This window comes from Xyrauchen texanus, chromosome 10, assembly GCF_025860055.1.
Source record: "Xyrauchen texanus isolate HMW12.3.18 chromosome 10, RBS_HiC_50CHRs, whole genome shotgun sequence".
Classification (NCBI taxonomy): domain Eukaryota; kingdom Metazoa; phylum Chordata; class Actinopteri; order Cypriniformes; family Catostomidae; genus Xyrauchen; species Xyrauchen texanus.
Window position 1 is genome coordinate 31,758,029 of NC_068285.1, and position 27,307 is coordinate 31,785,335.

The window sequence follows — 27,307 nt, forward strand, 5'->3', positions numbered from 1 at the left end:
GTGAAAACAACACCAGCGCTATCCATCTAGTGCGCTAGAGAAAGGGAGGGAGCGCGCGACTGTAACAAACTCCCAATTATAAATCTGGAAGGAGGAAAAGTCACCTCACCGCTTCAGGTTTGTACGTTTTATTCTGCATCACCTGTTCAACCGCGGGTTATCTCTCATGGGCGCGCGATATCAGACCGCTCCGGGTTGTTTAACACGTACTGATTGAAGTTGAAGGGCCGTGGTGGTGTGCAGTTGTGAGACAGTCATGAATAGCCCCTCTATTGCACCGCGGACAGACAGGCTGCTCGCGACGGAGAGAGAGTTTGACAGAGACCTCAGTGCATGTAAGAAGGGAGAACAGAACTGACTATCCTAATATGACACTCCTCGATTGTTAAGTTTAACACATTGCTCTTAGTGCATTCTTATTTTATTCCCTACACGTAAGGGCTTTAACTCTCTGTCAAACTTGCAGGAATACTCTGATGTCATAACACGGTCACAGTAGTTTCACTTCACATTTGCTACATTTTAGCAGCAACAATGTTACATTCGAAATTGATACATTTGAAGGAACTTTCTATAGAATGCATAAGAAGCTGTATGTTGTTTCAAGACCAATAGCTATGTCTTTTCTGTAGTTTGGAACATATTGTATGGAATATAAATATGTATTTAATGGAAACTCGTTGACTGTACTTTGTGTACTTTACGTACTTTATACATAATCTTTTTTAATTACGATAACTCTACATGCAAAAGTTGACAATTACAAGGAAACCATATAAAACAAAAGCACTTTATGACAGAAAAAAGTACTAAGTGACGTCACTGACACGCCCAGCTGACCAATGACATTCATTATTATTTTTATTATCGATTTTATCCATTAATTGTTGCACCCCTGTTGAGAATTCTAGGAATATAACCATAATTCTTCATACACCAATAAGGTTTATAGATGGGATTTGTAAGAGTTTTGAAAATGTGTCATTACTGAACAAATTACTTTTGTTAGGGGCTGTTCAGGACGAATGCGTTCGTGTGTTAAAAAGATGTATGTATATCGAGACACTTTTTTAACTGTTGAAGTTCTTTTTAACTTGGCAAGTCTTCTACAAAACTCTGCACAATGATCAAAGACTTCCGTATAGTGCATGTTTGCATAGAAAAACCGTTGTAAATCAGACGGACCCAGAACGCGTTCGGTGTGAACAGTCCAAGGGTATAGATTTGGCTTGAACAATGAGGGGGTTACATGTTTCCATTGATCATGGTATAAATATTGGGGGGGGTTGTACTTGCTTGTTTTGATTATTGGGGGGGGTTACCTCCACCATACCCCCTAGAATCTACACACCTGGAACCCTACCCTAAGTGGTAGAGAAGTTATGCTCTATAGGAAGGAAAAAGGTAATCTTTCAAAAACAACCAGTAGCTCTTCATCTTTGCATGAGATATGTGAGATAAGGACTAGTGGATTCCAGATGGGAATGTGTTTTGTTGTGACAGTCTGTTTCCTTTATCCTCATGGAGTTGAGTCACTTCTGTGGCTTGAGGCAAGTGTGAGCTCAGTGTCTTGGTCCCAGTGGGCTGTCTGTGACATCACATGCATGCTCTGTTCATCTTAAGAGATGTAAGCTTGTCAAGTGCATTTTAGTTGCATACAGTGTTTTCTGGGTCACAACATTACATTAATGTCAAATGCATATTTTTTTTTTGATGTGATGCACTCTGTCAGGTGGCTGGCTTTGTTAACTTCTCAACTTTCTATGCTGCCAGTGCATTCCAAGTTTGCACAGAGCAGTTTTATTTTTATATTTCCTTGTTTATTTTGCCCCTTTAGCCAATTGTATTTATAGATACAGGATTGGGAGGTAGAAGAGCGGGAAGGGGATCAGGAAATGTTGCAAGCTGGACTCTAATCTGCTACGCCCACATGAACACCATAACCCAATGTGTCAAGAGCATGTGGGCTTACCACAGCAGTTCTGATAGTTTGGATATCACTTTGCATCAGCCTATTATTTTGATCTCTTTTAAGGTGAAATGTAAATTTTTACACCAATAGCATCACCAAGCGGAACTGCAAATTTTACTTTTTATACAGGTTTCTCAAAAACCTTCCCCGTATTTTTTCTTCAGACAATGTGATCTCCCTCTCTCTTTCACGCTCCCCCATCTCCCTCGCCCTCTATCTTTCTCACCTCCCAGCCCCTTCTCTCACATCTAAACTCACTTACTCAGGAGGGATTTGTTGAAATCTAAACTGTTCCTCATCTGATGTGTTCTCTCCTAGCTTCTTTTATCTTGACATTTTGGTGCTGAGCTTCTGTCTAACTCTCATTTAAAAGAGCTTTAATGGGATTTTAAAGGGACAGTTCACACAAAAATTTCATTCCAGACCTGAGTGACTTATTCTGAGGAACACAGGAGTAATGTTGAAGAATGTTCTAGCTACTCTATTCCATTTTATGAAAGTGAAAAGGGCTGTCAAGCACCACAAAGTATCAGAAAAGTGATCCTTATTCATTAAAAATCTGCCCCTCTGCCGTAGCTCTCGAATCAAATATAGTGCTTTAGACATGTGGCATTGGTTTTGACATCAATGATGATCAGTTATGTCACATTGATGTCACAACATCAATAATGCATTTAAAAACGCCATATTTTAATGGATGTGGACAATTATTTTCATTTCGGAGCCTAACAGCCTGAGCCCCATATTCACTAAATACATTGGCCAGTACATTCTTCAACATTTCTGTTTTTGTGTTGTTTTAAAGAAAGAAATAATTTGGAGTTAAGAATGACATGAGAATGTGAAAATTACAAAATGTTAATTATTCCTTTAAGAACTCTTGCATTTGTAGCCGTCAGATTATTGTTATTACAAATAATTTTTCAGTATTATATTTTTTCAAAATTATATATTCCAACATCATAATATCATCTAATGGGAGGAGTATCAACATCCCCTGTTGCTTTACCATTGTCGCTTGACTAGATTCATTTCCTGGTTAAGTGGCAAATGTTGCAGTGCATGTAATGATTGCTTCTGGCATAACATTAATTACAGATGCAGACAGGATTAAATGAAGGTGTTAAAGTCTCCTAATAAGCACCAGTGGAAGTGTGAAGAAATTTTGTGATGCAGTCATAGTTATTTTGGTTTGTACTGTTCTACTTACTACCATGCTTTGGATGATTAATCTCATTGCAAGATCAAAACCAGGTCATTATACAGCTTTTTGACTACATTCTTTAATATTCTGTTAAAATGGATCTCGTCCAATGTGTTTAGTTTTACTTTTGTCTGGACACTCTCTGTAACTAGTGCAGTAGATTGGGAGTCATTAATAGACTCTCATAGGTAAGAAAAAATACAGATGAGATCTTTTAATAGTAAATAATCTGTGCTTTCTAAAAACACAGATAAGTTTCAGAAGAGATCTCAACTAGGGTTGGGAATGGGGTTCCATCTTAAAAGAAATACTAAAACCAAATGATTTCATGACTTCCGTTAACAGATCTGTTAATTATTTTCAAATGTGTATTCTTCTGGCAATGCAGATGCAACACCTTGCTAAAATGCTGTGACGGTACTTTCTGTGCCACCATTCAGCAACTCTGCAACAACACTATTGAACTAGCAGCGAGAAACATACAGGGCAACCAGTGTAGTCATATTCACAAACAAATTACTCTTATGAGCTGGTTCTTTTGAATTTACAGCGAGACCAGTGTAGTCCAACTCCAGGAGGAATTACTCTTATGAGCTGATTTTTTTTAATCTAAAGCCTGAAACATACAATGTCACCAGTGCAGGCTGATTCTCTGAATGAAGTATGTACTGAACCAAAAATCATAAATGTTTTAATGTCCGACTCAAAATAACCCAAGAACTGTTACTGTGTTATGCATACTCATTAGACTTAAATCTGGGTCATTATTGGATTCAAATGAGACACCTGTTGACTAATATGCAGTCTACTTTGATTAGGGTTGCAAGGGTATGAGGTTTTCATGGTACGATAACCGTCTCAGAAAATATCACTGTTTCATGGTACCACGGTATACGGTATTGCACAATTACTATTATCAGTTACAATGACCCTTAAAGGAGTGAAAACAGAAGTTTATTTTTTTTTTTTGGTTGAACTTGAAACTATTTTTTTTAATTGAAGTATGTGTAAAAAAAAAAGTCTCCCTTTTGAAAATAAATAAGAAAGCTAACAGAATTATAATAATAAACCGAAGTATAAACATGAAAAAAATTTGTGCAATAGGACAGTGTTGCTCTTTTCCTCCTCAGTGCTGTTTGGTATGTTAGGGCTGTTTACTGTTTGAGAGGTCTGACTTGACTTCCTCCGTAACCCTTTAAACTAGAAAAGTCTCACTAGAATTGAAATTGGTCGCATCAGTTTTAAGGTCTGTGCTCCGCAATATCAAGGAAAGCCTGTTTGTTTGCATGCATGCGCCAGAGAGAAGGGCAGATCATTAGCGTGAGCTGGTTCCATTACCCTTGTGCGAAAGTGCAGATGAGAAGCCTTTAGTTGATTGCTAGATTATCATTAAATCTGCCTCGGCAGTCCTAAATAGGCTATCACTTGGAATATCCGCTGAAATATCTTCAATGGGAAAACCATGTCATTGTTCTTTCCCTGCTGTCCGAGACCCAGTCCGAATAGACCTGCGATCCACCAGTTGAGAAACACTGCTCTAACTCTCACACATACTCACTTATGTCTAACCGCCTCGCTTCTCTCTGACATTTTCTCCACTGCATGTGCGTGTGCGTGTGTGTGGCGCAAGTTCATGAGTCTGACAGTCAGTCGAGGAGGAAATGAGATGCACACGCACAGATGAGATCCTCAGTCTGGTTGCATTTTTTCAATACCGTAAATAAGAAAATGTACATGGTATTATAACTATACATTTTTATACCGTGGTATACCGTGAAACCGGTATACTGCTGCAACCCTAACTTTGATTTGTCCTAAGGAATTTTTGGGAGAAAAATCTAAGACAACGCCAACTCCAAATTCCATTTGTTTAGCTTATCAACCTCTTAGAAATAAAATGCTCCTCTGTGCTGTGCCAGCCACACAACAGGTTTTGAAGCTTCTCCCCACACCTGTGCATTCAAAGCAGTGATCATGTGATGTTACTTTTATGTTTGGTTAAAACAGTTAGTTGAACCGGCCCTGCTGGTACTTTTTAGCACAACCTGTTGTCTATGAGCGGGCACAGATAGTCTTATTCAGCTTTGTGCCACAAAAATGTGCCTCTGGTCATGGCAGCTGCATGCTTGCTTTCAGTCCAGCTGTGCAACATTCTCCCATGGCTTCAGTAAAATCTTTTTCTCTTGAAAAGCTGTCACATGTGATGGTTCTTTTTGCATCCCTCTTGATAGTAAATCAAGCAGCATCCTGGTGGTGTTATCAATCCATCTCTTCACTTAGCCAAGGATTATACCATTAAAAGAGCAAAGGATATGGGATGACAATATTAACTGTGTTAGAGCATGTGTAGGGATAAACGCAAATCCAGCATTGATCCTTTCCATGTGGATCATGTGGTTTTAAAGTTTAACATTAATGGCCCACATCTTGATGCACTTTGCCAGGACTTCATATTGGGTTAAGATTTGTCTTGTTCCTGTTGGTAGCTGTTGTTGGATTTGGATTTGCTCTGTTTGTTATAGCGGTGATTCACTGGCCCTCTGAAAACACATAGCAGATCTGCACAATCATCTACATAGGGTTTTGCTTCATGTAAGCATGTGAGCTCTGTGTGAGTCAGAAGCTAGGTTTGGAACGGAATACTAATTTACTACTTGCTGCCTACTGCACAGTATGCACTGTATACTGATGTAACTAAGTTCAAGGAATGAGAAAGTAGGAAGCATCGAATACAACTCAAAAGTAACTTTATTCTTCCCAAAAAACACATTTGCTTGATTGTGAAATGGTAAAGCTTCACATAAACACTCAAAAACTATATATATAGTGTGCCTGACAGCGGCCAACACACTCACAGCTTCAGCTGGGCTCTCTCTCTCCCTCACTCTGAGGTCTGGCCCCTTTTATTAACCCCCCATCTCTCACTGTGAACAAAGAAACAGCAATTACCAGCAATTCATCTCAGGTGAAAACCCTTATCGCTTTCCCAGACCAAAGCTTGACCACGCCCTCACCTCCACAACTGCATACTCTTTAGCAAAAGAAACAGTAGGCATTATTATATTAATTTAAATGTTTCAAGCAGTAGTATGCTACATCGTTGTCACATGACATCATCCCACATTTGTGCCATCCACATATCATCTTAATAAATGTATTTCTTTTTAAAGAGCAGTTCACCCAAAAATTACTTCTATGACCTCCTTTCATATGCAGTACACAAAAAGAGAATTTTTAATGAACATCCCGTTCAATCTTTTCAATACATCATTAGCAACTCACTTTAAAGGTTAAAGGGATAGTTCACCTAAAAATGAAAATCCTCTCATTATTCACTCACACGCATGCATCCATATGTATGACTTGCTTTCTTCTGCAGAACACAAAGGTTTTTAGAAGAATATTTCAGCTGTGTAGGTCCATACGTGACCAGCACTTTGAAGCTCCGAAAAGCACTTAACTCTTTCACACATATGATCAAAAAGGTGTGATTACACTAGAATGTGCTCAGACACATATGATCAAACTGGTGCTATCTGCATTTGTGCTGCTGTTTACAAGCAAAAGATGGACTGAAGCGGTTATCATAAATCTGAGCTTTTATCATTGCTGGGGATTTCAATCACACCAATTTGAGGACAGCACTCCCCAAATTTTAACAGTAAAATTTAATAAACAATAAAACATTATCTGCTGCTCACATTTTCCTCCAGTGTCGTATGCTCCAGCATCCCGGGCCAAGTGCTCAGGGCCTGCGCAGAATAGCTGGCTGACGTCTTTGACGTCAACATTTTCAACCTCTCCTTGGCCCAGGCCATTGTCCCCACCTGCTTCAAAACAGCCACCATTGTACCAGTACCAAAACATGCTGATGCATTGGCCCTCATGACTTCCGCCCCGTTGCTCTTACTCCCATCATAGCTAAATGTTTTGAGAGGCTGGTCCTCTCCCAATGGAAAACATACCTGCCCCCAATACTGGACCCATATCAGTTTGCCTGCAAACCCAACAGGTCAACTGAGGATTCTATCGCCTCAGCTCTTCACCCCGTCCTGACTCACTTGGACAAAAGCAACATGTATGTCAGAATGCTATTCATTGATTTCAGTTCTGCCTTCAATACTGTGATCCTATCCAAGCTGATCTCCAAGCTCACTGATCTTAGCATCAGGCCCTCCCTCTGCAACTGGACCTTGGACTTTCTCACTAAGAGAACATAGTCTGTTAGGATTAGCAACCACAAATCCTCCACCCTCACTTTGAACACTGGTGCACCACAGGGCTGCGGAGTCCAATCCTCTACTCTCTCTTCACCCTTGACTGCATACCTGAGCATGGCTCCAACTTCATAATCAAGTTTGCAGATGACACCACATGGTAGGCCTGATCAGCAGCGATGGCAGTGTGGTGTGCCAACAACAATCTCACACTCAACACCCAGAAGACCAAGGAGCTGATTGTGGACTACCGGCGGACTAGGAAGGGCCATGCATACACTCCCATCTACATTGATGGGGACGAAGTGGAGCGTGTGACAAACTTCATGTTCCTGGGTGTCCATCTTTCCTGGACCTACAACACCTCCACTCTGTTCAAAAAGGCGCAACCGATTCCTTAGGAAGCTAAGGAAAGCTCACCTGTCCCCCCACATCCTGCTGAACTTTTACCGCTGCACTATTGAAAGTATCCTAACAAACTGCATCACAGTGTGGTATGGCAACTGCACTGTCTCAGGCCAGAAGGCACTCCAGCTGGTGGTGAAAACTGCCTGATACATCACTTTGTTCAGCTACCCTCCATCAAAGACATTCACAACAAACGCTGACTAAGAAGGGTGAGAATCATTATCAAAGACACCTCTCACCCCAACTACGGTCTGTTTACTCCTCTCCCATCTGGGAGACGCTATAGGAGTCTTTGCTGTCGCACCAACAGACTGAGGAACAGTTTCTTTCCCTCAGCTGTCAGCCTACTGAACTCTAAACTCAGGCGCTGAACACTACATCCCACTCGGACTACATATATATATATATATATATATATATATATTAAGCAATATCACACGAGTAAGAGTGCGATATGGCCCTACATCAGCACTGCTGTGATTCGGCCACAGGCCTCGTGCTGTAGGTAATTATAGCAGTGCTGATGTAGAGCCATATCGCACGATTGCGAGTGTGATATTGCTTATATACAAGCGTTCAATGAACAAGTACATTTAAAAAATTAGGAAAAACTCAGTATGGTCTTAAAAAGTGTGTGTGTGTGTGTGTGTGTGTGTGTGTGTGTGTGTGAGAGAGTGAGAGTGAGAGTAGAGAGAGAGAGAGAGAGAGAGAGAGAGAGAGAGAGAGAGAGAGAGAGCGCGTGTGCTGAACCTGTTGCCACACCCAATCAGAGATGCTTACAGCTTTCTGAAGGTCAGTTTTCTCAGTGGAATATAGGCGTCCAAGTGGGGTATTCCTCTCTATTTCAGGGTAGCTGGTGCACAAATGTCCTTCACTATAGAAACCGTGATGTCCTCCGCCATTTTAAACAGTATGTATCCAATGTTGAAACTCACAGAGAGCTGTTCTGTGTAAACAATGACTAACGGATTCACTTTACGTCACCAAATGGCTCATATTACACACAAAAATTATCTTTTGCCACCACCTGCTGGCTAACATATGTAATTTCAAAAATAAAGACAGTAACTCCTAACACATGCAGTATGCTTACACTATAGTTTAGAACAACACGAACACAAGCGGAGTGATACACACAGTGAAGCTATTGAGTGCTGATGCTGTCACACAATCAGTGCTCATGGAATATCTCTCGTCCAATCAGATTCGAGGACCGGAACTAACTGTGGCATATATATATATATATATATATATATATATATATATATATATATATATATATATAGGCAACACATTACAAACATTTCACTATTGACGAATCCCGATGACTCTGCCTGGACTCCAAATTACGTTTCACAACAGAGTACACGTGAGAAGTGAAACGAGATATGAAAACAAATGCATGATCATATGTTATGCATTTCAGAATATGATGTGTGTTTTTAATCATATATTTTATTGGTTACAATATGAAAAAGTACATCCTACTGAAAAATCGACCTATTTGCATACCTGACTGTCCAAAAGAATTTCTCTCCAACTCTTCTCTTTCTCCACCCGGTTTCAGATGAAACATCAAATAAGCGATGATGCACCTGCCAATGTTCCACTAATTTATCCTCCATTTCTTCGGTCCAATGAGACTCTCTTGATATCGCAGCTATGCTAGTTGATGTTCTGTTGCAGGTACATCAGGACTCCTCCCACTGAAACTTCCTGTGCCCTGTTTCTTGCTCTCTCATTTGCTGTAGGTCAACACTGCATTTGTATTCAGTCAAAACATATTTCACATTGCACAATTTGGAATTGCAGACGGGTCCAGATATTTAACTTGCTAGATATCTCACTGACATCGGCGACGCGTTGGCGCTTCTCTGAAATCAGGTCTTTGATATTTCATACATTGCGATCGTCGCTCACAGAAGCAGCTCCGATTTGCTTTTGTTGGCGATCTCCACAAAACTGTCGGCGAGCGAAAATCTGACTTAAAATCGTTTAGTGTAAACTCATCATTATGCTGCAAAAAGCAGTATTGTTTCATCGCAGTGCAAATGTCTGCACTCAGTTTGAAGGGGACAACAATTATTTTGTTAACCTGTATGCATCTCACAATCTGCTGGTGTGCATCTATACCACCATTATCTGGAAAAACGCTGGTAGCAGAACTAGACCACTCCCTTTAATGGGGACTACACCATAGGATAATCCCTTATTTGGCTGCTGGAATATTTAGAGTTTTAGCACATTGTTGTCTAAATCCACTAGAGCTTGTGAGGAAGCACAGGGGTTTGCGTCAGAGAAATCAGGGGCCTGAGAAGAAAAAATGCACATTTGCTGAAGTTGGCCGTCCATAGGGACTAAACCTGGAGAGACAAATAGCTGTTCAGGGAAGCAAACTATGAAGATGGGTTTTCCTTTTTTTTTTAAGGGCTGGAATGTGTCCTCTAAAGATATGTTTGACCTGGGATACTGGTTGGCTCGGAATGTTCTGCAGGTGTTTTTTACCCCGACTGCTGTTCTCTGTACTATTCTGTCTATCCGCTCCCAATTTGTCTCATTTTTGCTGCCTGATCTAATCAAACTTATGTTACTGTGGCAATATTTTTGCAAAACAAAATGACATGCTACATTACACATTTTGCAAAAGCAAGTTACTTTTGTTATAAACTTTAGATTATTTATGAAATATATAGTAAACATATAGAAAGCATTTTGACAGTGTACTCACAGAATGATGCAGACATACCAGTGCAGAAATATAAAAGCAAACCAATGCGTTGGCTACTACGTGGAGACTGCGCCATTGGTTCGACGCAGAAACATAAATCAGCTTTAAGTGTGTAAATGTAGGGGTGTCTGTAATACAAGCGTTAAAATGTGTAGTTTTTCAAATGATGCGTTAGAGTAAGTGTTTTGTCTCAGAGAAAAAAATAACTGCATACGATACGTGTTTGGATTGATGTGAGAGTAAGTATATAATGACTGAATTGTCAGGTTTGGGAGAACTATTCCTTTAAGATTTGTTTTCTTCCTTTTTATATTCGATTCCATACCACATTGCTTAAAATTAATTCCTAAAGATTTTTTTTTATTGCACATCCGTCCTCAGCGGAGAGGAAATATGTGAGAAGAGAGTCAGGTGAGCTTGTTCCTGTGCTGCTTACAGCGCACACTTATCTATTTCCTGTGTTAACGGATGCGTAGAATGTTTTTCCAGAGATGTTCTTTCCTGTTTGGTATTTGATTGTATCATAAATTACATTCAAGAGGGTTATTACCCTCTCTGTGCCCAGAACAGGACACTGGCCATGCATTTTCATGCATTTTTATCACTGATATAATAGATTTAATATGTATAATTGTGTAATAAGAGAATCAGTTGCATTTTGAGAACATTTTGCAAGTAGCAGACAGAGGACACTCATCTGCTGATGCACATTTGACTCGAATTCTGCAAAAACGTAATTCTGTTTTTGCAGCAGTGGACAAAATAGACATTAAGAAACATACTAAAAATACTATTTTGGCAACATGTTTTAAAGATTTTATTTATAGTTGAATGTTTTAATGTTTCTTTATTTTTTTTAAATAACTTTTCTTGCAAAGCAGTGTTTGAGTACCGACTTGGTACCAGGGTACCGGTATTTTTGAGTACGCTAATTGGGGACATGACTAAAAGTAATGACATGTGGTTCTTCAACTTTAGGTTCTTGAGTCTTTTTGAGTAATTAATTACAAGAACTAAATCATTAAGTCAATTTTTTTTGGATCGGACATGTCACGCATTTTTGTTGTGTGTTTTTTTGTGTTTGCAGCCAACAAAGACAACAAGAATTATTTTGTGGTGCCCAGTCTTTATATCACATTAAATTGAATTCAGATTGGAAGCTCACAACTAAAATGAGGTAAAATTAGTGCTGGGCATCAATATAGATTTCCTGGTTCGATTCCGAATCAGAAGCTCTTGATTCAATTTCAATTTGATTAGATTCTGATTAATTTGGGTATATTTCAGTTTTGATGTCCATGTTTGCTTACACATTAAAGCAATTTGATGACTCTTAATACCAATTTAAATAACACAACTGTGGCAGGGCGGAGGGCGGGGCCGGTCGTGGTCCTACACACCCGGTCCCGTATTAGGCTAATTATGCCTCCGTGAGGGATAAAGGTCGACTGCAGGGGATCGTGCGGGAGAGAGAGATCGTTTACGGACATGTCCGTCGTGTGTGTTTATGTTTGTGCTTTTGGTTTGAGTTTAATTAAATTATGATTTATATTGACAGTACATCAGAGAACCGGCTTTTCAATATAAATAATAGTTTAATGATAAACTAAAACAGAAGACACAAACACACACATGACGGACATGTCCGTAAACGATCTCTCTCTCCCGCACGATCCCCTGCAGTCGACCTTTATCCCTCACTGAGGCATAATTAGCCTAATACGGGACCGGGTGTGTAGGACCACGACCGGCCCCGCCCTCCGCCCTGCCACAACAACGAAATGCTAATTTGAGTAAACATTGTTTCAAGATATTAAGTAATTATTCAAGACAAGTAAAGAGTCAGTAATAAAGTAAGAACAAACAAACAAATTACAAGCAATAGAACAAATAAAAACTAGAGAGCAAAGATACAAATTAAGAATAACATTGCAGTTATCAACAGCAGTATCAAATCAAATTTACAGTAAGAAATTTTCAAAATTAGTAACATGTACAGGTAACATACAAATACTTAAATTACTGGTACTCACTGTGTGATTATAAGGCATTGCTACTGAAGATTTCCACCCAAGAGCAGTGAGTGGATTTCTCATTTTCTTTTTTATTGGGGGGGGTTCTACCCTTTTCTCCACAATTTGGAATGCCCAATTCCCAGTGTGCTGTAAGTCCTCATGGTGGTGTAGTTACTCACCTCAATCTGGGTGGCGGAGGATGATAAATGTTTATTGTATATTTGGCAGAATGTTAGCCACATTTACCATTCACTTATATTTGTATCTTTTATTTCCATATAATGAAACTGAATGGTGACTGAAGGTTAACATTTTGCCTAACATCTCCTTATGTCTTCCACAAAGGACAGAATGTCATATGATTTCGGAACAGCATGAGAGATTTTCATTTGTGGGTGAACTATCCCTTTAACCTGCTTCGTACCCTACCAGACTGGATTTTCAAACAAGTAGAGGAACAACAAGTTCTCAGCCCTGAAGAACTATCACTCAGTGGCACTGAAGTTTACGCTTTCATACCAAGTATTATACGAGTAATGCTCATATAATTACATCATAATTATATCCATAATTATCACAAGTACTGTAATTTGGGCAATAACGGCATGCTATGGAAACACTGAGCGCTGTGGGAGTGCTGGCATGGATTATTGTCTGCTGTTGCCTTCTAACCTTCAAAGCATCTTCCCTGTAGTGAGCAGCCAATTTGTAGAGTCACCAGGCTGATCCTGAAGCTTAGGTGCCAATGAGTGGCTGTAGTCTTAAATGATCCAGTCGGTGCCAGGCACAAGGGAGGGGAACAAAGAGAGACTGTGCCTAACACACACACACACACACACACACACACACACACACACACACACACACACACACACACACACACACACACACACAAAGCCAGCTGTCCCTTGCGCCTCCCAAACCCCCAGCTGTATCTGGCTTTTCACCAACCATCCCCCATTATAATGGGCAAAGACCATGAGTTGTTTCCACTGTCCATTTTCAGGATCTTCTCCTTGGTAAAACCGCCTTGACTGGGAACACCCATTGCAATGCCAGCCCTCATAATGTGTGTGTATATGTGTTTGTGCCCACACGCTTTCATCTCTCTGAGCCTCAGCTCTACCCATTCATTGGGGTTTGCTTTGGACTGTTATTTTTCACGGTAGTAAGGCTTACATCACTCAAGGACACCCTTCAATTGAGGAGAGGACTTTGATCCCATTGATGTACAGTCGATCTATTATAGTCAAGGGCATTGCAACTTTTTTCTTTTTTGACTGCTTTTACCTAGTCTGTGAACTGTTTTTTTTTTTCTCGGCAGACTAGTGTTTCCTGCACCAACATTAACACAGCTGAATCTACAGTGCCATTGCAAAAGAAAATATATTTTACCTGTAACGTTTTGTGGGAAGCAGGACAAGGAAGACGGGAGGTAGGATCCAAACGCAGCTTTATTATTACACAAAAATAAACAAACTCCGGAACAAAGAAAAGATCCACAAGGGGAAAAGGAAACCAAAATACTGGGTTGAACACAGAAGGGGTGCAGGCATCGAACATCCACGGAGCACAGGGTAAACCTGAAATGACAGACAGCAGGGAACATGGACAGCAGGGTAACCTCGGACGGATGAGCAACGAGAGCGGGGAGCATCAACAAGGAACACACGAATGAACGAACATGAAGCGTAGACAGGGACATGAAACTCCAATGAACGACAAAGGGAAGGGGAGAAAGCGGGGTTTAAATAAACAGACAAGGTAATGACAAAATAACAGACAGGTGTGGACAATAACACAGTGATCAGGGCTGGGAGTGTGATCCGGGAATTGTGGGAAGTGCAGTTTCACACACGGACAGTGAGACTCAGGGCGGACAACAGGGAAAACGTGACATGGAACGGGATCGGTGACGGGTGAAACGGAAAACACGGAGCAGACAACAAGGAAACGTGACATAAACGTGACTAGTGAGACAGAGAACACAGGGCAGACAACAGGGGATCGTAACATTACCTAGGGCTACAAAAAATCAAATTTATTTTATTAATCGTGAATCTAAAATCTTAAAATCACAAGATACATTTTAACTTTTATCCGGTAGTCCTAATTATGTCAATCACTATCAACTAGTTAATCGTAAGGAAGCCACTGGTTGATCTTGTTAACACCTATAAACAAATTGTAAGAAACAACACAAATTATATAAAAAAAATTGTCACTGTTTGACTGACAGGTGCTTTATGTGCCTGTGTGTTTCGAGAGCACTTGTGGAGTTGCAGTAATGTGGATACGTGCCTAAACTTTAAAATTCCTTAAAAATGCCCGTCTGTGTGAGGTATTTGTAAACAGTAATTTATGTGAAAAAAAAATTGAGTTCTTGTGTAAATGCAACCTATAAGACCTGAAGCAGTGTACACTGAAAATAAATTATGTGGTGGATTTACTTAAAATATATACGGATCATTTTTGCATCACACTTTTTAAGTAAATTCAACTTATGTCATATTATTTCAACATAACTAAAAAACCTTTGTTGCAAAAATGATCAGTTCACTCAACTTTATTTACATAAAAATGAATGTCACATGAATAAGAGTTAGCAACTAATAGCCAGTTGTTTCAAATGAACATTTACACCACTGTTTCTACTTAATTTACTTGGCTAATAACTGCAGCATTAAACTTGATTCCCAGAAGAAGTGCACATAAAGCTGCACTTCAGCTATATGCACATTCACATGAGCAAGGGAATATTAGGCTACATGGATGGAACTGGATCTAAGTTGACCTCTAATGGAACAATAATCACCCTTATGGTAACTTTACACGAAAAAGCTATTTTCAGGAAAACAACATCAATAACACTAAAAAGAGCTAAAACCTCTATGAACTCTTAATAACAACTAATTAAAAGCCGACATAAGTTCCTTTTGACCAAACAAACATGCTTAAATTATTCAAGCGTAAGGACTTATGGGTGTTCCCCACAACTTCAGATCTACACTTAATTGAGTTCGTACTTAAAAACGTAATATATTTATAAGCTAAAGAATTTCAAGGAATTCACAATTATTTATTTACTTTATTTAAATCTTTAAGTATACCTTAAATAATAATTTTTATAATAATTTTTGGTACAGCTTAAAATGGTAAAAATAGGTATATTTCTTAATAGAAACTATTTATTTGTATCCGTTATGGTTGTTGAGCCAACAAGTTTTTTTTTTTTTCCTCAGTGTAGTAAGTTGTTATTATTAATCAAACAACAACAAAAAAATGAGAAATCCGGGGGCCAGCGTAGCTCAGCAAGTACAGACGCTGATTACCACACCTGGAGTCGCAAGTTTGAATCCAGGTTGTGCTGAGAGACTCCAGTCAGGCTTCCTAAGCAACCAAATTAGCCCAGTTGCTAGGGAGGGTAGAGTCACATGGGTTAACATCCTCATGGTCGCTATAATGTGGTTCGCTCTCTGTGGGGCACGCGGTGAGTTGTACGTGTATGCCGTGGAGAATAGTGTGAAGCCTCCACATGCTCTAGGTCTCCGCGGTAACGTGCTCAACAAGCCACGTGATAAAATGGGTAGATTGACGTCTCAGACGTGGAGGCAACTGAGATTTGTGTTTCACAGACAACAGTCTTACGGATTTGAAACAGCAATGAGGGTGAGTAAATGAAAGAAATTTCACTTTTGGGTGAACTTCTACCTTTAAGGCATCGCTTTTGACCCTAAAACACTTTGTTTTTAAGGCCTGGAGATGTTATTTTCATTGCTTACAAGAATATTTCCTGTTAACGGTGGGATATTGGAAGATAATTTCTGTCTAATTGTTGGCTAAAGCGTACAGTCTTTGTCCTGGTGATTACAGACCAGCTCTCGGTTTGAATATACTTTTTTTTTGTACTTAAATGGACCATGGATTTGAACCAGTTCCTTGAAGTGGGCCATTTAAAAATAGTTTCATATCAATCACAGAACGTTCCAGGCTCTTGCAGGTCTCAATTCAGGATAAATGAACCCATCAGGGATTGCGGTGACATGTTGCTCTATATTTGAAGAGCTAAAGAATTTGAATTGTTGGCTTAAAGCGGTAGAAACTTAACCTCTTACAATGAGTTCATTATATAATTATAAGTGGTTCTAGCTAAGGCAAGGGATTCTGAAAAATCCCTAATCCTATGAAACGGCACGTAATTTTCCCCTTGCCATTTGTGCAGTGAACATAAATGATAGCTCAAATCTTGTGGCTTATTGAGGAGAGATGTACTATTACTTTTTTAACAATCATACTTGAAAACCGGTGGAAAAATAACCCTTAGCCTTATATTAAAAGAGGGTCCTGAGCCATAGGGACTGGAATAGCACAGGGACATGGGGTGGGCTCTTTTGACATGGGCTAGTAAGCAGTCATCTAAAACATACTTGCAACTGCATAGCAACACCCTGGCAACCACCCACAAATACCCTTGCACCACTCACATTTTGTTTCAGAAAATGTAAAGTCTAGTTTTTGATCTGTTTTGATGTTATTTATAATGTTTTAATTTAGTCAATTACTAGAGGATAATATATGTCCAATACCTAATCTGTAAATAACCTATGTTGAATGACCTAGAATAGGCAACAATATACTCTGACAGGTGCGAATCACTGCTTCCTTGTTTTGATATATCAGTTTGAGCTGAATGAAACCTGTGACTAGAGAAAATGTTTTTTGAAGCCTTGCAAATAAAGGGATAGTTCACCCAAAAATGAAAACTTTGAATTAATCTTTTATTGACCCTTATGTTTTCCTAAACCTGTATTTCTTCCTTCTTTGACACTAAAAACAGTTGGTTCTCACGTAAATTGTAACCATCTGTGAAGTGCTGAGTTTGCATGTGCAGAAGCACTAAAAAGATTTACAAGCTACAGTGGAGGGTATAATTTTCAACGAATAAAGACTTCCATTTTTGTCTATTTCTAACACAAAGATATCATATGGATTCAGATGACTTGAATGATATTGTACGCTTCAGACAACTTGGATTATTTTGTACGTCTGTATAAGTTGTGTAGGCAATGGTCACATTATGCATTCGTCGCATAGAAGAAATACAAAATGAGTGGAAAAATGTGTTTGTCCCTAAATGAAACCTGTCAGGAAAACTTCCTGGTCAAGTCAAGTCAAGTCAAGTGGTTTTTATTGTCGTTTCAACCATATACAGTTAGTACAGTACACAGCAAAACGAGACAACGTTCCTCCAGGACCATGGTGCTACATAAAAACAACAAAGGACCAACACAGGACCACATGAGACTACACAACGAAATAAAATACCTATATAAACTACCTATATATATACCTATATAAAGTGCACGTGCAAACATGTGCAAAAAGTACGGGACAGTACGACAAATTACTGACAATGAACAGGACAATAGACACAGTGCAGCGCCGACCAGTACTCAGTAGTGCAAAAAGATGACAGTTTCTGAAAATGTAAACATAACATACTATGAGATAGTGTTCTATGCACATAGCAGTTATTGAGGTAGCAGACAGTTATAAAGTGACAGTAATTAAAGTGTAACTCAGGACACGTGTGTGTGTGTGTGTGTGTGTGTGTGTGTCAAACCAGTCTTTGAGTATTGAGGAGTCTGATGGCTTGGGGGAAGAAGCTGTTACACAGTCTGGGCGTGAGGGCCCGAATGCTTCCGTACCTCTTGCCAGACGGCAGGAGGATAAAGAGTTTGTATGAGGGGTGTAATCTTTTACTCAAAAATAAAAAAAACAGACAAACAAGACATTATATTTTGAATATAGAAAATGAAGGCTATTTTAGGATCATTATGATTTTTTTACATTGTGACATTTAGTTTCATGACAATTACACACATTTGAAACCCCAAATTCTCATGAACACAATGAGTAAAATGAGGGTAATTATGATTTTCTCATTAACACAATGTAAAAAAAATATTGTTTTTAGATATTATTTACTGCCTTTGGTATGCCATTCATTTTTGCTGATTTTAATTTTTTAAAAATGAATAAAACAAAATGACTATCTTGCGGTAATGTAAATTCTCATTGAAAAAAGATTAGTAAAAGTAAAACATCCGGATTGAAAATTTGGGGTAAAATATGCTTAAGTGTCCTGAAAATAATCTTACAATACAAAGAATTTGAATGGTCCTAAATGTAGGCTTCATGTCATAAGGGATTGGGAAGACATAATGGTATGCCAATGATGACAGAATTTAAAATTGGAAGGAAAACTAGGCTATTCCTTTCGAGGTCGTATTTATAATAGACTACATTAGCCTCATTTTAGGTTGTGTGTATGTGTGTTTTTTTTTTTTTTATTAATATTTTAGGCCAAGTCTGAGACTCGAGCATTGTGTTTGCATAGGCCTTTTGATCTGCACTGCTGCACACAAACACACTAATGCTTTACAATTTGTTCCACTTTCATTATAAACTCAAGAATATCAAAGAGTCATTTGGTGAAGAATATTTTTTGTAATGTTTCATTCATATTTAGGGGGCAGAATGTCTGTGTTTATCTCCTGATGGTGTGATGCATGTATTGCTTTGTCAAGCATGTTTCTGACTAATTTTGTGAATGGAAACTCGGATGGAAACAATTTATGACAAAAGACAAGAATATAGTGCGTTGCATGTGACCCACCTCGACACACACGAACAGAGCCTTGATTATTGTGGTGGATCTTATTTGGAAGCCAGGGGAAATGCATTTTCCCACTTCCCTTTTCTTTTGGAAGTTAACGTAACATTAGTCTGAAAGCAAGTCTGTTTTACTTCCACAATTCTGTTGCGATTAAGCAAGATTTAATCACAGATATTCTGTTACCTTAGTGCCTGTTCTGGCAGCAGTCCAAATACAATGCAGATGTAAAGAGCGATGCTTCTAAATTTTATTATTATTACTTTATAATTGTTGCTTGTGAAGGCAAACATCGATGTTACTTTTGTTAATACTTGGGGTTAGGGATTTAAACAAAACTGTTAGAGGGCTGCTTTATGAGTGCTAAAGGTACTTTATTGTTGTGAAAGTTGAGAAATATTGTTAAGCATGCTCTCTCTTATTCTGGTTACCTAATGCTCATTTGTTTTTCAATGAAGAGCATGTTTTACAACCCACGTATTTATGTACTTTTTATAGCACTCACTATTTCTGAAAGCACTGTTTATGTTTTTTGTCCTGCATAATGCTGCCCACTCCAACCCACTCTGTGGTAAGTGCACCTGAGGGCAGTGTAGTGCCTGCGTTTAACATTCATAGCCCCAGAGCGATTGAATAAGTCAGACTCTGCTGCTGCTAAATAAAGGTTTTGTGCCCATCCCTGGAGAGATCCACACCTCTTCCATCTGGGGGCATCTTCACATGAAAGCCTATACAAAGGAAAATGGTTCTCGTGTTTTCCCAAAATGGTCTGTGCCTACCATTGTGTGGTGCCTACTACAGCTAGAGGTCAGTTTCACATTTTCAACATGGCCTGACCCGTGGGCCAGGCCATGTCTTTCTGAGAAGAGAACTCATTTGTGAAGCTTACTCATTGATTGCATTCCATTAGTTCATCCCCATTAAGTGATTAGTGGAATTCTGTTTTGTTTGGTTTCCTTTTTGCCTTTGTAAGAGATAATGAAGCACTTAAAACATAGCTTGGATGGTTGATGTGACATTATTTTTTACTTGTTCAGACTGAAATAGTTTTTAGACAGTTTACTACATTTTAATCTGTATAAACAGATGAAACTAATAAAAATTACTTTAAAAAGAATGTGATTATAATCTGTTTTCACAACTAATTTAAATACGGGAGTAAGGCTGAAACGATTAGTCAACGTTATCGACAACATCAACAACAAAACATTGTTAAAAAAAGTTTTCATTGTCGAATAGTTGATCTCATCTATTCGACAATGTTTGATCTCATTTAACGTAACATGCGATCAGTGATGACGTGTGAGTGCAGCACTGCATTTCACACCTGACTGAGGAGAGGAAGAAAACTGCTCACAGTTCAGATGCACTCTAAACATTCACAGCTTCAGGTGATGTAGATCACAAAGTATGAGGAAATTATAATGCAAAAATACAAAATAAGTAAATACAGAAGCACTCTCATTGTGGAATAAGTAGAGCTGGAGTTGCCGCTCCGCTGAAGCAAAACTTGTGTGTCGAGCGTCTTTAAAGTAAACACCCCGGCGTTACATCTAAAATGCAGGTGTGGAAAGAGTACTGAAAATACTCAAGTAAAAGTACTGTTACTTTACATCTAAACAGAGTAAAAGTACCTGTCCTAAAAACTACTCAAGTAAGAGTAAAAGTATAGCTCATTTAAAAGTACTCATGAGGAAGTGAGTATTGAGTACTGAGTTGCGAAAGCTATGCCCCTTTAAAATAAAAACTATTCTGCAATTTAAAAATGTAGCACACATACCCTAATTTACATTCCCTTTTATGGCTGTTTGCTAGAAAGAATAAAAAATATAGGTATTTTATAGGTGTTTGTGATTGACAACTTTTAAAATACATCACTTATCTATGATACTGTAAATACTACATGAATCTGATTTAAAATAATAAATAAAAGGGCGACATGATTACAGAAATGAAAAGATGAAAAAGTTATTTTCAATATAATGTATGAAACAATTACATTAAAAGCAGTTTATGTGTAGGGTCTAAATTTCCCTTTATACTGACTGAGAGTTATTGTTGCACATAAAACATGTTCAAAACAATGCAAGGAATGCAAAAAACCCACTAAAAAAGCAGGGTCACTTGGCACGGGCGGTAGAGCATTTGTTTGGTACAGGGGCCACATCGGGCTTTAAAGGAATAATTCACACAAAAATCTAAATTCTCTCATTGTTTAGTCACCCTTATGCCGTCCCGGATGTGTATAACCTTCTTTCATCAGCAGAACTCAAATTAGGATTTTAAGAAGAATTTCTCCGCTCTTTTGGTCCATGGATGCCAACATTTTAACGCTCCAAAAAGCACATAAAAAAATGTATTTAGCGCTCAAACGTTAGCTGCCTGTCAATCAAATGGCGCGCAGCTACAGACATCAGGAAATAAAAAGTTAATCTTTTATAGTTTATCTATCAACAAACCAGTGGTTGTCTTGCTATCGTGATCGATGTAATGAAAACCCTATTCTAGATGTAGAACATAGGTTAAGTAAAGAAAACTTCTCAAAAGTTTATCATCAATATCACAAACATCTCTCTTTTTCAGATAAACGTCTAGATAATTTTATTCTATTCATAACACTGCCTTAATCTCTCACATCATCCAAATAACCTCAGTGATAGATAGCTAATTTATAGGCTACGCTACAAACACAGATTCTAGTAAGCAGAATTATGACATTTATAACCATGTGAAAAAATACACTTATATTTAACACTTATATTTTTACATTCCCTTAAAGCAAGTATAAATATCTTATATGTTGCTTCTCAAGTAAATTGATTTTTTGACAATTTTAAATGGAAAACAAGACAGAAACACTTGATAACAATAGGATAATTTGCAGTGAAATTCTTTACTGAATTACACTCAAAGTATTTTTTTTTTCTTTTAATACAGTGATGGTCATTTAGAGGTAATTTTAAAAGCTGATTTTGCTCACTTTATTGTTAGTAAGTATGTTTAGTACAACCTTTTAAGTCGGGACACAAGCTGAATAATAATTTACGAGTTAATGATTAATCTGTGCAGTAATTCCCAAATATTCGAATAATTGTTCTAATAATCGTTAGATTAATCCATTATCAAATTAATCATTAGTTGCAGCCCAATATGGGAGACTCGGCAGTGAACACATGCATTCATTAATATACAGTTCATAATCTAAACATTGATTTCAGTAGACTAATTTGTGAGTGGTAACACTTTTATATAAAGTAACATTATATTTATATAAGGCTATATTTGTTAACATTAATAAACACATTAGATATTATGATAAAATGATGAACAATAATTTTTACAACATTTATTAATCTTGGTTAATGATAATTTATGAAAATATAAATGTTAATTTTCATGGTTCCAGTTTACTAATTTCCCCCTTTAACTGACCTGAGTGTGTCACAGTGGTGCCGAAAACATGGGAAATTAGGAAGCGGGAACCAGCTCGCACTTCATGGTGATTTATTTGTTCTGCTTTCACACAAAAACTCAACAAAGTCCTTATTCCAAGGTTTCACATAAACATAAACATAAACACACGCTGCCGTCCACGGCATTTTTAGCTTCAGGTCACTCCTCTCTCTTCACTGCTGGTCAACTCCTCTTTATCTCCCTTTAGTTTTCACTGTTAATGCAACACAGCTGTCAGAGATAATTTTCCCCCAGGTGTCAATCCTTAATGTTCTCTCTCTCCCGGCCTCACTCTCCATCAGGTTTGCATACCGGTTTCACGGCATACCACTGTATGAAAATTGATGGTTATCATACCATGCACTTTTGCTTGTCTACGGTATTGAGAAAAAATGCAACCGGACGGAGAATCTCACCTGCGTGAGCTCATCTCCTTTCATCCTCATCTGCCTGTGAGACTCGTCAACTTGCGCCACACAAACATGCAGTGAAGAAAATGTCAGAGAGAAGCAAGGTGAGGGGGTCTAACATAAGTGAGTGTGTGTGTGAGTTAGAGCAGTGTTCCTCAATTGGTCGGACAGCAGGGAAAGAACAATGCATGGCTCTCCCATTGAAGATATTTCAGCGGGTGCCAAGTGATGGCCTATTTAGGACTGCAGAGGCAGATTTAATGGTAATCTCGCAATCAGGCTTCTAATCTGTAATTTCGCATGAGTGTAACGGAACCAGCTTACGCTAATGATCTGCTCTTCTCTCTGACCGGTCTTCACTCGATATTGCAGAGCACAGACCTCAAAAACTGATGTGACCAATTTCAATTCTAGTAAGACTTTTCTAGTTTAAAGCATTACGGAGGAGGTACAGTAGGCAGCCCTGTATGTTCAGTTATGTTTGAAATTAGAAACAAACGGGATAATAATGGACTCTTATAAGTAAATATGCTCTACAATTTTTAAATGGAGGAGAGAAAACTTGACGTCAACAACAAAATTAATCTCACTTGATGCACGTCCTTGTACTTGAAAACCATGAACAAAACTATGCAACATAAAAGGAAATGTGACCCAGGATACATTAAATACCGGTTACTTTTTTACTATGATGGGTCGCCACTTGATTTCCTATGTAAAATCTGTCCTGAAAAAAACAGTTGAGAACCGCTGAGATGAATGTACAGACAGGCACCTACAGTATATGTTAATTATTAATAATCATGGGACATTACTTTAAATGCTCACACAGCTGATGTTACCTTGAAACCGTGATATATTCTGAGACGGTTATCGTACAGTGAAAATCTCACACCGTTGCAACCCTACTCTCCACAGACGTTGTTTGGCCATGCCTGTCTCTCCACAGATGTATAAAAATAAACTCTCATTGCCTCTATGTAGAATAAGCTATGTTTGGTGTCTTGGCTATTGCTATGAGATCCAAATAGTGCTGAAAGTTGAATTGGTAGCTGATCTTATATTTCTGGGACAGAGCATTTCCAAAGTCATTTCTGACTGCAGGATGCTTGTATAACCTCTCTCAGTATTTCAGCTACTGTATATCTCTCCGATCCAAGAGCCACAGGACTGGCCAGGATCTTGTGGGGATGTTTAGGAAATATCTTGAATTTCTGTCATTCCATCTCATCATTACTAATAATTAGTTTTAATTTCACCAGAGAAACCAGATGCATGGGTTGATTTTAAAACCTCCTAAATGTTCCAGTTTAGTCTGTGGGATGTGGTGTAGGGGGTTGAGGTCTGGTCAACATGCTGATTTTTAGTTTTGGCATGTGTACTCATAGCGACTTACCAGGAGTGGTTGGTGTTGTGGCTCAAGGTGATTCTTGGGGAAATCGTGAACCACAAAATAAGGGTTCACTTTGGTGTCCAGGTACTTTTTTAAAAACCATTAGAGACACAAATTCCATATTTTATGTTCTGACAACACCTTCAAATAAATTACACCCTTCTACCATTGGTCAAACAGATAGTCCTTCCCCAAGAACAAACATTTCTTAACCAATTTACAGCATTTGAAATTTTGTTCCTGGTCTACGAACAGAAAAAAGCAATCGTAGATCTTATAATCTTGTAGCAGTGTACATCTGGAACTGTCCTCTTTTAAGATATAGATTTTTTGTTGTATATTTAAGATGATTACAATTAGTACTGTTTAGATGTAAAGTTTAGCTTTTTACCTCGAAAGCTCCTTTTGAGTTGTTATTTGATTTCATTGGAATTGAAAAGATAATAATCTTGCTATGTTAATACAGTGTATGCACAACATGGAAAAAATCGATTTCTTTCCTCAAATGAAGCTAAACCAAGGGTTGCCATATGCAGAGTTGGTGGTTGGCAGCACAGCTCATGAGTACCACCAGCCTAACTCCCAAGGCCGGCATGGGTGACTTAATCAGGTTTGTCAGAGGCAGCACAGCGTGCAAGGGGTCTCTTTGCTCCTGGGGATGGGGTTTAGTAACCAACCAAACACTAGATATTGGACACTAATTGGAACGTGGCACATCACACATGCATCTCCAAGGAGACAGCTTGCTCCTTGATGAGCAAAATGGGAACATTGCTTTCAGGACAGCTGGGTATGTTTCTCAAGTTTAGAAACTTTTGTGGTGAGATGAGAGGTTTGTGTGTTTAGGCACTACTAGAGAAATCACATTTGATATTGGTCAATATATTGCAGTTAAGTGATGTGAAATGGCAATGCATCGCTGTTTATTTTAGCTGATAGTTCAGGATATGTAGAGGAAGAGGTAAATGATGACAATTGTATTTTGGAATTAATTATACTACTGTATGGTTTGTTGAATGTGGAACTGCTATTCATTTATGACAGTAAAGTATAGGGGGCAACATTTTTCTTGTAGGGGGCAACTATATTATACCTTAAATGTCCCCTGTACACATATACAACATCGTTTGCTGTTTTAATTCAGTTTAAGTCAGAAGTTTAAAAACACCAAACACCTTAGCCAAATACATTTAAACTCAGTTTTTCACAATTCCTGACATTTAATTGTAGAAAACATTCCCTGTCTTATGTCAGCTAGGATCACTACTTTATTTTAATAATGTGAAATGTAAGAATAATAGTAGAGAGAATAATTTTGTTTCAGATTTTATTTCTTTCATCACACTCCCAGTGGGCCAGAAGTCTAAAGCCACTTTTTTTTACACCGGTTTATAGGCCTCCTTGCCTATAAACCGGTGTTACACACTTTTTCAGTTTTGCCCACACATTTTCTATCGGATTAAGGTCAGGGCTTTGTGATGGCCACTCCAATGCCTTGAATTTGTTGTCCTTAAGCCATTTTGCTACAACTTTGGAGGTATGCTTCCCATGGTGTTTATACTTGCGTACTATTGTTTGTACAGATGAACGTGATACCTTCAGGCATTTATAAATTTCTCCCAAGTATTAACCAGACTTGTGGAGTTCCACAATTTCTGAGGTCTTGGCTGATTTCTTTTGATTTTCACTTGATGTCAAGCAAAGAGGCACTGAGTTTGATGGTAGGCCTTAAAATACACCTCCAATTCAGTATACGTCCTATCAGAAGCTAATTGCCTAAAGGCTTGACATTATTTTCTGGAATTTTTCAAGCTGCTTAAAGGCACAGTTAACTTAGTGTATGTAAACTTCTGACCCACTGGAATTGTGATATAGTCAATTAAAAGTGAAACAATCTGTCTGTAAACTTTGTAAAATTACTTGTGTCATGCACAACGTAGATGTCTTAAATGACTTGCCAAAACTATAGTTTGTTAATATGAAATTTGTGGAGAGGTTTTAATTACTTCTGACATCAACTGTATTTGCAGATGTGCAATTTTTGAAAGACATCCAAAGATTCACCAAATTTGAGTAAAAATTGTAATTTTTAAATGTATAAAAAAACAGGCTCATGACAAATGTTACAATGAGTCAATACACCCTAATGTTCTGGTTTTACCCACAAATTATAAGCCATGTTGCCATGCTGTTATTTAGAATTACTAATGCAATAACATTCTTGGTTAAAAGGAATGATAGGCTTTGATAATATTTTAGGTTAGAATTTAAGCATTAGGGTATAATCAGCATGTGCAGGTATTGTAAATGGTCACCATTTCTTTTAATATTCTATTAACAATTTTTAAGCACATTTTTAAGTTCACTAGTTCATTTTAAATGGTCCAGTATAACATAGTAATCTCAATTACTATGAGTTTTAAAAAGTTGCAAGCATCGTAATTATATGCATATATATTGCATATATAATCATTATGCCTGTCAGTGTCAATGCACATTCCTTATTGAGAGCGCTAGAGAATTCTGTTGCTAATATTAAGCTCAATTCTTCATTATTGAACACACGTGTGCTACTCCCTTGTGATTGGTGCGCTACGCGTTAAATATTTGATTGATAAATGGTGTTCATAAAGAGGATGTTGTGTTTGTTCTCTACCCTGTAAGCTATTTAGTGCTTATCTTGCATTTCATTTGCAAGAGAAGCAGCAGGATCAACTCTGCAGCTTTGTTTTCTTTCTTCCGGTTAGTTGAACGTTTGTTTTTTATTCTTGCACCTATACCCAACTGTCAGTGAGCTGAGAAAACCGGACCCAAGGGCAGAGGAGATTATT

The 27,307-nt window shown here is 38.2% G+C and overlaps 1 protein-coding gene across 1 annotated transcript in view; it reads left to right on the top strand.

Annotated features, from left to right (window-relative positions):
* The window catches only part of LOC127650022 (engulfment and cell motility protein 1), a 129,502-nt gene continuing 102,195 nt past the window's right edge, over positions 1 to 27,307 (top strand). The window contains exon 1 of the mRNA XM_052135136.1: positions 1 to 117. The gene's annotated coding sequence lies outside the window, so the exon portion shown is untranslated. The remainder of the gene's footprint in view (positions 118 to 27,307) is intronic.